A 13,318-nucleotide genomic window follows, 5' to 3' on the forward strand; every position below is an offset into this window, starting at 1 on the left:
ACGAGTAAGTCGCATATGCTCGTATTGTGCTCGTGCGATCACATGCGAGTGTTGCACGAGGGATTGCGAGTGGAACGGTCGCATACATGCGAATGAAACGGTAGTGCAATGTTACAAGCCGTTGCGATCGGTCTTGCAACAGTCTTATGGCCCATATTATTATCGCAACCAGTCGCAAGACAGGTCTCTGTACATGTAGGTCGCTTGCACATGTGCAAGTGTTGCACGACGTCCAGTCAAGTAAATGCGACTACTTAGTTGTGCCACCTCTCGCACCAAGTCGTACAACGTTGAACAACACTCGCACGATGATCGCCCGACCGATGGTACGACCCCGGGTACGGCCTGATGCGAGTGAATCGATCGTATTTGATCGCGTTCGGATTTTGAACATGTTCAAAGTTCAGATGTGACCAGTCACGACCACCTCGAGTTCGTGCGACCGTCTACAACGACTGCGAGTGCTCGCAAGACACCAAGAGATCGATCGTGCAACAACAAGAAAAAAACTGTTGCAGGCGGTCGTAAACTGGTCGGACGTCAATTGTGAAAGGGGCTGAACGGTCGCATACATGCGAATGCAACGGTAGTGGAATGTAGTAAGCCGTAATTTCGATCGGTCTTGCAACAGTCTCATATTATCGCACCCAGTCGCAAGACTGGTCTCTGTAGGTCTCCAGCACATGTGCAAGTGTTTACGACCTCCAGTCAACTAAATGCGACTATACTTAGTTGTGCCACCTCTTGCACCAAGTCGTACAACGTTGAACAACACTCACACGATGATCGCCCGACCGATGGTACGACCTGTTGCGAGTGAATCAATCGTATTTGATCGCGTTTGGATTTGAACATGTTCAAAGTTCAGATGCGACCAGTCACGATCACCTCCGACCACCTCGAGTTTGTGCGATCGTCTACAACGACTGTGAGTGCTCGCAAGACACCAATGGATCGATCGTGCAACAACAAGAAAAAACTGTTGCAGGTGGTCGTAAACAGGTCGTACGTCAATTGTGAAAGGGGCTTTAGTGATATATTTTGACCTAATATTCAGAAAATAATATCACATTTCACCTTTATCTCTTTCCTTTTCTCTTTTTTTTTCCTTAGGTCGTGAAAAAAAGGGGGGGGGGGCAAGACCCCCGCATCGTACGCCATTGCGAAAAGCTGCATTAATACTGAAGCATTCGATCGCTTGCATTGACAGTAGGCCTACTGAGACATTAATAGTTTTCAGATATTATTACATTCCTTCACAGTCAATTCTAACTATAAGGTTTAATTCCCAAGAAATTTGTATTAACGTACTTTAAAATCCATTTTAGTCCCTACCCTCGCCGAGGATCTCACACTTGGGACCTTTCGCAATCCTCACGGACGCTAATATAGGGTCCCCTAACACAAAAGTTAACGCTTAATCATACACTTGATTTTTAAGATTGATTGTACATTATAGTCAATAGAATCAAACGTAGAAAACTGCTCTACAATCAATGCTAAGCTTTGTGCTACAGGGGGGTTACAGGCCCTACAGATCTGCTTTTCGTGTGCAAAATCCTTTCCCGCGACACCCGCACCGTACAGTCATACATATTACGACTAATGGCTGGAGATATTCGAAATGCAGGACCTAAATAGATTATGACATGGATAAGAAAGTGGTTTTTCAAACAAATCGAGTACAAATTGAGTGAGGAAAAACTTTATTCTGAATGAAGGCTTAGATATAGATCATTACAGTCCATCGACTCGATATTGCATTTAATGTGGATTATTGGTGGATCACTGGCAATTGATTTCATGGGTCAGATCAACCTCTCTAGCCGAAACCATTTCTGTACACAGCATATGCAATACGTTTGAACTTACGGGTTTCTTTTGTTCTATTGTTTACTCCTTCTACACAAACGATATGCCTCTAGCACACGATGTAATGGGCATTATGTTTTACTTTCCCCAGAAATGGGGGATTAGATTCAAATTCCGGGGGGACCACTTCCATTGATGAGTGGATACCAGGCACGACCATGGGGTTTCGAAAAGTACCCTAAACAAGGGAAGCAATTCTTTTCCAGATTATGAAAATGCATCTCTTAACAAGTATTTGGCTTGTGAAACCCTACAAGTATTGGATATATATCCCTTTTTTCAGCATTTTAAACATCGTTTTGACACCCTTATAACGTTACATAGGCCTATACGTAACGTACTTGCCCACTCTGTCCCCTTTTACGCGTGGTCGCTCCTGGTGTCCACTAATCAATGGAAGTGGGCCCCCCGGGCGGTCTCTCGAGCTCTAGATAGGAGGAGTCAAATGTGGCATTGGAAAGTCGTCCTCAATCGGATATATCGCTGTTACCATAGTAGCAACCAGAATTTTGCACACGAAACGCATATTGAATGTTTCCGTTGCAGATGCGAAACGAAAAAAAAATCTCATGTCACACAATTTGCATTGCAGGACAGAGTTTTACGACCATAATACGGGCCCAAAAAGTCTCTTCCAAAATCAACTACCGTCGTAAATAAGCGTGCGCGTCCTCAAACGAAAGGTCGGGACTGTCACTAGATTACGCCCCTTCAAGATTTGCCCCCCCCCCTAAAAAAAATATAAACACCGTTCATCCCCCTTTGTTTTTATTTTTTATTTTATTTAGCTTATATCACCACTGCCCTTCCCTTACTCATGTTCAATCCTGGATTCATCCCAAGGGAACGTTTCATATCGCTGTTTTATCCTACAATATTAACCTAGTATCAGTGCTTTTTATTGTCAGCCAATCAAAATCATGGAAAGTTGTTAGATCTGACGAGTTGTCAGATGTGACAGCTTGTCAGACATAGAGTTGATTTGTTTCATTATATTTCTCGTGTTAATTTTTTAAAAATCTCCTTTTCTATATACACATTAAGTCATTAGCTGATATGAAAAAACAAACAATAAGGTCTAGAGGCATGTGATCATAAGTATACTAATAGGTCAGAACACCACCACCGTCACGTTCATTATTTTAATTTTTTATAATGTGAAGAACTATTTGATATAGCAAAGGTCGGTGGAAATTCCCCGTCATTTGAACAGACTTCATATAAAATGTAAAATTCGTTCACGATCATAGATCATAATTCTGATATGCATAACTGTGTGTGGACATGGTGGAGGACTGAGACCAATAATTTTGCATTTATATAGAACGAAATCAACTTCTGGAATTAACGGATATATAGACAAAGGTGAGTAAATTGAACTATTTTCGTATTTTTGTAAGTGTAGGCATATTTTACGCACATTGAAGTTGTAGGATTCAGTTGCGGCATAATGGAATACTCAATTTCACACTTGCATTATGACGTCATCAACGACACAAAGACAATGACACTGACAATTTCCGATAAATTACGTTTGTACTTTTTTTTATATCAACGACAATTTATGCATTACTAGGTGTAAATTCCAGAGAAATTCGAATTTATTTTTCCAAAAGAAAAATCCCTTTTGCCCCACCACTGGGGAAAAAATGAAACTCCCCCTTTTATGGCACTCTTCATTGGGTCTTCATCCCATGTCTGTCTTGTCGTTTTCCGCTTGTAGTTCCTGACCATCTTTCTGATCCTAACCTGCAAACAATACACCCACTGGCGGATCCAGGGGGGGGGGTGGGCACAGTCGGCCCGTGCCCCCCCCCTATGAGAAGCAAAGGTTCATAATAGTAAACAGCGTTTTTGCTGTGTAATAATCTAACTATTCTTGTACAAAACTAATAACCACTAGATTAGAGGTAATCTTGGAGATTTTCAATAAAATATCTGGACCAAAGATTAATACAAATAAACCATTTATTTTGCCTTTAGGGTCTACTCTTTCCCATTTGGAAAGAAAGTTGGTATTGCGAAAATATCAACTAAGCAAACATTTTATGTGGTCAGGTGACCAAGTATCTGGTGTTATATGAATATATGTATTATAAAGGACATCCGGAATAAAAGAACTGAAATCTTTTTCAATAATAGTTTATTAAGAAAGCAGGAAAACCAAATTGTCATAAAAATATTTTTTCTCAAAAAATACCTTTGAACTGCGCCATTTTATAGATGAAGAAATGACATTTAAGTCAGATAATTATTTTAGATGTATACACTCTTAAAAAATGTTGGGCAACATACTGTCCACACAATTGTTTAAACTTTATCCAATTCTGGGTAGTTTTAAACCAATAATGTGTGCTTTTGGTGAAAACTACACAGTATTGGTTGAAAACTACCCAGAGTTGGATAATTTTTTTTAACCAATTGTTGTGTGGACAGTATGTTACCCAACATTTCAAGAGTGTAGGACTTGATAAAGATAAAATATCGGCCATTCATGATATATTTTCAGACACTCCAAAAGAAAGTTGAATTGATTTTGATTTTACTCGAATTAAGAAAGCATATTAGAATTGAAGATCTAAAAAATGAATTTATTTTCTGCAATAAGTTTTCAAATTTGAATCGGTTTGTTAAAGAAAAAAAAATTCTATATGCCGTACAATTTCACGTAATATTGGTGTTATAAATAAGGTCAAGTTTTTTCTTCCAACTTCCTCCCTAAAAATGCTTTATTCAACATTAATTTTACCTTATCTAAACTACGGGATAATTGCCTGGGGAAATACACATACATCATATCTAGAAAGAATATTACTTTTACAGAAAAAGGCATTGCGTGTTATCTTTAATATGTCCTGGAGATCCCATACAGACCAATTGTTTATTGACAATAAAATCTTTAAAGTAAAAACATTGTATCAATATAACTTGGGTCAATTTATGTATCAATTAAATAATAATATGCTACCATCAACCTTCGATTCTTCATTAAACAAAAACAAAACTATCCATAAATACCCTACACGTCAATCCGATGAATTTCATTTTCCTTTACCCCGGACAATTCTTGCCAAATCTATCTTTACTTTCGAAGGCCCTGGACTTTGGGGCACTCTTAATAATATTATCAAAGATTCCCCAAGTCTAAATTCTTTATTCTAAATTCTACATTTAAGTTCAAAAAGTTTATCCAAGATACTCGTTAGTTTGTTTAACTTTTCATCACTCATATATTATATTTTTCATATATACTTAGCACTACTAAGTGTGAAATATGATAATTTTCGTTTTCCTGCTGATCCGTAATATTCGCTGTGAGTGCCGGGGCAAGAATCTGGAGACCATTGATCTCGTTTTTTCTCTCCTTTTCTATTTCTTTCCTCTTTTCTTTTTTTCTTTTAAACTATTTATTTAAATAGATTTAAGCTCAACTTCTACATGTTGTATTTGTGTTTTGTTTACATTGTTCATACAAATATGTAATAGGAGGTTGCATTCTACAAGCTTCGCTTTTTTAGCAGCCTCCTCCGTTTCCGACCTGTTATCTTAATTATTACATATAATAAGTTTCTTTGTTTTATTGATTATATCAAGATGTATGTAACAAAACTTATTGTAAATGATTGTAAATGATTGTTGGAAATGGAAAAATAAATGAAATGAAATGAAATAAAGATGACCGAGGTTCCGGTAGCTTTTCACGATTTAGAAATAGCATATAAATTGACCCAACATGATATTGAAAAAGGAATTTTATCGTTGAAGATGGAACACATTGGATAACAAATTGAGAGAATTTCAATTTAAGTTATCATACAACATTATTTATGTGAACCACAATTTGGACAGAGTTCACTTTGTAACAAAATAATATAGAATGTTCATTCGGTAAAATTATAAAGTTGAGGAAACCTACAATCTTATATTTTTCGAGTGTGAAAAAGTGGAAATGGTAAGGACTCAATGAATTTGTTTAATCTTCCACTAGTAATTCTTAATTACTTAAGTTGAAAAGAAATTTATATTGATTTAGATGTGATAAATGATGATTGGTTTTATTGATTAAAAATAATGTTTAATGTACAATGCAAGGGGGAAATATAAGCTTCAAACTGCGTTGGAAATACGAGAAAGGTTATACTGAAAAGATTTCGATCGAGCGGAAAACGTTAACGCGGGACTTGAAAAAATGCCAGAGGCCGATCCAACCTTTGTCAATAGGGGGGGGGGATTTTTCAGCCATATACTCCCCGATCGGCCGCTCGAAGTTGTTTTTTGTTTGTTTCTTTGAAGGGGCAGTCCTAGTAGTAACTTCTTAGCTTTATTCTTTTAAATCAAGTGCGAGCTAATTTTTTTTTCACTATTTCATGCATTTTGTCATTAAATTCTGGGCAATATTTGTGACCCTGAACAGATGTGTATGCAGTGGCGTACCTAGGATTTTCCACAGGGGGGGGGGGCAAAATCGGCCGCCAAAAAATTTGACAAGCAAAAAAAAAAGAAAGAAAAAAGAAAAAAGGTCTTCAAGCTCGTCGGGGGGGGGGGGGGGCAATAAAGGTCTTCAAGCTCGTCAGGGGGGGGGGCAAAAAAGGTCTTTCAAGCTCGTCAGGGGGGCAGGGATATGTCTTTTGTATGGGTTGTGGCTCGTCAGGGGGGGGGGCAACTGCCTCCATGCCCCCCGTAGGCACGCTAGTGTGTGTATGCAACTAAATAATTACTGCGAGCGCAAAGCGCGAGCAGAAAATTTGAATATACGGTTTGCTCTGATTAAAGTGACCTGTTAAGGACATGCTAGCAGTTAGAGGCGACGTTACACATTTCAACAATCAAATAATGCGAGCACAAAGCGCGAGCTGAAAATATTTGACATTTCTACCAAAATAATGGAAATTCCAAGCACTTTTTGTAATCGTGAACCGGATAGGTATATAACTAAACAATTGGTGCGAGCGCGAAACGCAAGCGGAAATTTATAGATTTAGACCTAAAAAAAAAAAAAAAAAACACGGGACACTCTAAATCATAAAAAGGATAAGTAATTGGGGATCTACCTACATTAAAAAAATGTGACATTTCTACCAAAAGAATGGAAATTCCAAGCACTTTTTGTAATCGTTAACAGGATACACTCTAAAAACAAATAAGTCAAACTGACAAGACCAGAAATCGGCTTGGTGCAACTGATAGTCACATTTCTGACATATATTCTAGACAGAAGTAACTCTGTTGTAGCAAAATACGACTAGAAAATAGTCAAATATGACTCGAATAACAGTTGCACCCAGCTGACCCTATCAACTAATTATTTTTTACTCATTTGTATTGAAAGTGTAGGTATATAACTAAACAATTAATGTGAGCGCGAAGCGCGAGCGGAAACAATTGATATTTATGGGGCTTTGCAAGAAACTTGCGATGAATTGCAAGTCTATTTTCGTTCCCGAAATCAAGCATATGTCGTGCAATTAATTGCAAATTTGCGATTGATTGCTAATCTGCTCCATGAAACAAGGAGTGTAATCTGATTTGCTGTAGTTAAACGTGATCAATCAATTGTAAAATTGCAACAGGATATTTGCGATTTATTGCAAATGTTTTCTTGCAACACCTCCTTAGTCCTACAAACGGGACACATATTCATGTTTTGTAAATCATCAAGCATATGCCATGCAATTAATTGCAAATTTGCGATTGATTACTAATCTTCTCCATGAAACAAGGAGTGTAATATGATTTGCTGTAAAATCAATCAAAATTGCAACATAATATTTGCGATTGATTGCAAATATTTTCTTGCAATACTTCCTTAGACCTACAAACGGGGCACATATTCATGTTTTGTAAATCATGAAAAGGACGAGTAATTGGGGATATTCCTATATTAATAATGCGAGCGCAAAGCACGAGCCGAAAAATGTTGATGTTCTGATCTAAAACTGGATAATGATTTAATAAATAGAGAACAAGTGCACGTGTTTCAGATTGAGACCTAGAATCTGAATATTCTGAATGCATTTTCATTATGAAAATAAATAAAGCGAGCGCGAAGCTCGAGCTTAAAATATACTTGATATTCCGATCTGAAAAAAGGGTCAATTTAAGCTCTATATTTCAAGCACTTTGTAGGAAACTTATGAGGTGGATATGGATTTTTTTTTTAAACAAAGAGCTGATATTTTTAAATATAATTGCTTTGAGTTTTGACATACACTGTTAAAAACCCGTGATTTTACAAGAAAAAGAGAAGATTTTGCAGAAAGCAATAACAGAAGCATTCTGTAAATTCATAAAACAGGAATTTTTCGGCAGTTTAACCGAACAGGTCTGTTTAAAAAGGGGAAAGGGTGTTTTAATGATTTTTTTGTAAGATTCCAGACACCAAATACCAATTTCCTCTAAGATTACGCAATCTGGTAAGACTACAGGTGTTCTTGAGACTCCGCTGCAGGAACTTCTTTTATTTTAAGGATAAATTTTCTAGCAGTGTAGGGCCGGGGCATTCTAAGGACAATTTGTCATCATATGAAAATGGTGACTATCTTCCTATTCCTCTTCCTAAGCACGAGATGAAACTTGTCGATATTCCATTCTGAAAAAAGGACAATTTAATTATTGAATTAATATCTTATTAATTAATTTGATAAGCCTATGAGAGCGCCAAATCTGTTGATATTATGGCCTGAAAACTGGACATTTTATTTTTAAGCACTTTTTTAAAACTATGAATAGGATGCATGAGTTGATATATTTTTAACAATTAATGCTAGAGCAAATCTCGAGCCGAATTAAAAAAAAATAAATGTCATGAAATGGGTATTGAGATATACATAACTCACCAATCAAAATGCAAGCGTGCAGCGATTTCTTATACCATTTAACAATCAGACCTACCAGATCAATGACCTACCAGAGTACCTGTCTAATGACACCACTGTTAGGCTTTTCGCAGATGACTGCCTAGTCTATCGCAAGATAAGGTCAGAGGAAGACGGTGCTCAACTGCAGGAAGACATCAAGTCCTTGGAGCAATGGGAAGCTGACTGGCTGATGGAGTTCAACCCCAAGAAATGCCAAGTCCTCCATGTAACCAACAAACGGAAGCCTATCATATTGCCATACATCCTTCATGGTTACACCTTGGACAAAGGAGACACAGCAAAATATCTTGGAATCTACCTCCATCAAAAGCTCAGCTGGAATCATCACATCAGTCAGGTAGCAAAAAAGGCAAATTCCACCAGGGCTTTTCTTCAAAGGAACATTAGATCATGTCCTCGCAAAGTCAAGGTGCTCTGCTACCTCACTCTACTTAGACCAGTCATGGAATATGGAAGCATCATCTGGGATCCTTTCACTCAAGCTAACATCATGAGGCTTGAAATGATACAGAGAAGGTATGCTCGCTTTGTTTGCAATGACCACCGCAGAACAAGCAGTGTCACCTCCATGCTCCAACAACTGCAATGGCCATCCCTGCAAGAAAGGAGAGCCCAGGCAAAGGTTGCGATGATGTTCTGCATTAAGAACTCGTTAATATCCGTCCCCGAGGCGACTCTGATCCCATCTCTCCATTCCTCACAAAGAGGTCATAACCAGAAATTACAAGTACCATTTGCTAGGACACAGACACTGCAAAAAAGCTACTTTCCTGACGCAACCAGGCTATGGAACGCTCTTCCACAGGTCGCCGTCTCATGTACCTCTCTTCCAAGTTTCAAAAGGGAGGTACAGAAAATCCAGCTCCGTTAACTTTCTACGGATGTCTTTTTAGCTGCGCACTCTTAGAGTTTATTTTAGACCCCTCATTTGAGACACTGTACATACATTGCACCTGCACAACAGTACGACAATACGCCAGACGGTGGCCTGTACTTATAGAGAAGAAGAAGACCTGAATAGGGATATTTTGAGACCTTTATGGAATAAACGAAAATAATAAGTACCTGACAAATCAAAATTTCCTAGCGCGCAGCGTGAGCAGAATATATTAATATTCAGACCATAAAACTGACATTTTTACAAAGCACTTTTTAATAATCAAATTGAATTTGTAAATCAAACAAAATAATGAAAGTTCGATTACTGAGCTGATTTATGTTTTGTATATTGACTTCAAAACTTGATGTTTTAAGCTCCATATTGAGCAAGATATGTAAATCACTGTAATAGGCAATGCGAGAGCGATTTTTTTTCCTCCAAATTTCCCTCATATCTTATTTTTTTCACTCGTCTTCCTCCCCTTATTTTTCCTCTTCTTTTTTCTCCACTCTTCCTTTTTTTTCTTCTTTCTTTCCCCTTTGAAAAAAATCTCCGGCAATAAAAGGAGGAGGGGGGCCCGCCCCCTGGATCCGCCTATGCGGTGCCACTGACAGACCATAATAAAAAAAAACAATATTGGAGCGTGTTACCGTATTAGCTAACTCATTTATTTGACCGTCTGTGCTGCTGAAAACTGCCTCCTTTTTGTCATTTTTTTCCTTTTCCTCTATTTTGTTTTGTTTCTGTATTGCTTGTTGGTCTCTACTTGTTTGTTTGTTCGTTAAGTTTACTCATGTATATTACATTTTTCTATATGTTTTCGATCAAGTCAAAAGAATGTTTAAACAGTTACATATATTCCATTTGTATTATGTTACTCGAAAAATAATGATATTGTATTTTATGTTGAATGAATTCAATAAAACAACTGAAAACAAAACAAAAATTCCAAATAATTATATTTAATTCCATACGTAGCTAGTGTATTATGATGTTACATAATAATCAATAAATATTTACATGCAATTAACACATGCACCATGCTTAACTTTTATTTAATTATCTGTTCAGTAATTTCTATCCTTTCATTTTCAGAAATACGAACCTTATTTCATTCTTAGACTAACGAACCTTCGGAAAAACGAACCTTATTTCATTTTCGGACTAACTTACCTTCGGAATAACGAACCTCTGGAATAACGAATGTAACCCGATACAATATGTCGCCATCTTGTCAAGTCCATGAAACTTAAAATCAATGTATAAGTTTGCAAAGAAGTATACATGTAAAAGTAAATAATACACCACTCGGCATGATACCAGTGCCGAGTATGAGGGAGGGGGGGGGGGGGGTAGCTGTCCAGGGTAGCTGTATGAAAATGAGGATGTATCCATATCCAGCTATCTGCAGCATATACATGCAGAAACAATTTGATATGCGCCATTTTATAGCATGTTGTTATCATTATTGCTGTGCAAATAAATATTGATACAATCAAAGGTCTTTTGGATTTTTCATAAGAATAGATTGATGTTATTTGTACACGATGATTATGAGGCGCCGAATGTACCAATATTATATAGAACAATTATTTGTTATATAATCATTATTTATTAAATAATAACTATTATTTATATATAATTTACATTTTATTTGTAAATAACTACTATTATATAAAATATCATTTCTAATTATTTATATATAATTCCAAGTAATACTTCATTATTTGTAAATAATAATAGTTCGACATTCCATTATTTATAAATAATGATTATTTGTTTTTCATTATTTATAAATAATGATTATTTGTTTTTCATTATTTACAAATAATGATTATTTGTTTTTCATTATTTATAAATAATGATTATTTGTTTGTCATTATTTATAAATAATGATAATTTGTTTTTCATTATTTACAAATAATGATTATTTGTTTTTCATTATTTATAAATAATGATTATTTGTTTTTCATTATTTATAAATAATGATTATTTGTTTTTCATTATTTATAAATAATTTGTTGAGTTTTCCATTATTTATAAATAATGATTATTTGTTAAATAATGAAAACGTCTACTTCATTATTTATAAATAATTTTTTCGAGTGCACCATTATTCTCATTATTTATAAATAATCATTATTTAATGTTCGAGTTTTCCATTATTTATAAATAAAGATTATTTGTTAAATAATGAAATATCTACTTCATTATTTATAAATAATAATTTTGTTTCAATATCCCATTAATCATTATTTATAAACAATTTTTACAGTTTGCCATTATATACAAATAATCATTATTTATATACAAATAACCATTATTTATTAAATAATGCCATTATTTATTAAATAATGCCATTATTTATTAAATAATGCCATTATTTATTAAATAATGCCATTATTTATTAAATAATGGAAAACTCGCTATAACATGCAAATGTGGGACCGCCCATGATATGAATATTCATGATGCGATTTCCTTTTTCGTGATTTTTCTTCACAAATTTTTGTCCATTTCCTCTTCATAATGACATTTCTTGAAGCAATTTTCTAGGGATATGGTCTGATTGTAATATTCTTCATTTTCTATATAACTTCGTCTTCGTAGAAATATCAAAAAGTGTAATTTTATACGATTTTTCCTACAGTTCACAATCCCCATAGGCGCGCGTGTACGGTAGGGACAACCGGTGAATCGACGGAGTGCTCTTCATCGAAATACTACGTTGGTTGGTCCCCGGAAGTGGCGGGCGGAATTTAGCCCGAATCCTCGATGGAAGTCGATCAAGTGCATATGAGCTGAGAGAGTGAAATATCAGTGTACTTGTACAGGCCCTTCTACTTTTTATAAATATTTCTTGTTGCTTTTTTTGTTAAGTTAATTTTTCCTGGTGTAGAGATAAGTTTCAGTTCTAATAATGCACTTCAAATACATTTTGGAGTGTCTGTTTGAGGCGTTTGGGGCGATTTCACCCTGGCCCCAAAATGCTCGCAACGACAATACGGGGGCATGATGACCCCTAAATTTTTAAAAACTTATTTTTCTATTGAAAATTATCTCAAAATTCACCAAAAGTGTGCACGAAAGCCTTCGTATTTCACTTTTAAAACTCCAAAAAGTGCCCAAATGACAAGCTTGGTCGCTTCGCTGTGTCGCTTTCAACTTGAGAACGTTTACGCGTCTGCTTCCCCCCCCCCCCCCTCCTCCGAAAGAAATTCTGTATACGGCCATGCTCTAAAGAGCCTGGCACATTGATTTATGTATACTTTCATTTTCATTATTTTTATCTCATTATCAACATGGCCTTACGCAGAATTTTTTCCAGGGGGGCCGGGGCCGGAGCATGACGCGCGTAAACTTTCTCAAAAAAATCTTGAAAGCGAGACAGCCACGGGACCAAGCCCAAATGACAAGCTTGGTCGCTTCGCTGTCTCGCTTTCAACTTGAGAACGTTTACGCGCGTCTGCCCCCACCCCCGAAAGAAATTCTGTGAACGGCCATGCTCAAAAGAGCATATGGCACATTGATTTATATGTACTTTTCATTTTCATTATTTTTATCACATTATCATCATGGCCTTACACAGAATTTTTACCGGGGGGGGGGGGGGAGCAGCTAGGACGCGCGTAAAGTTTCTCAAAAAAATCTTGAAAGCGAGACAGCGACGCGACCAAGCTCAAATGAC

Source organism: Lytechinus pictus, chromosome 2 (assembly GCF_037042905.1).
Source record: "Lytechinus pictus isolate F3 Inbred chromosome 2, Lp3.0, whole genome shotgun sequence".
NCBI classification, from domain to species: domain Eukaryota; kingdom Metazoa; phylum Echinodermata; class Echinoidea; order Temnopleuroida; family Toxopneustidae; genus Lytechinus; species Lytechinus pictus.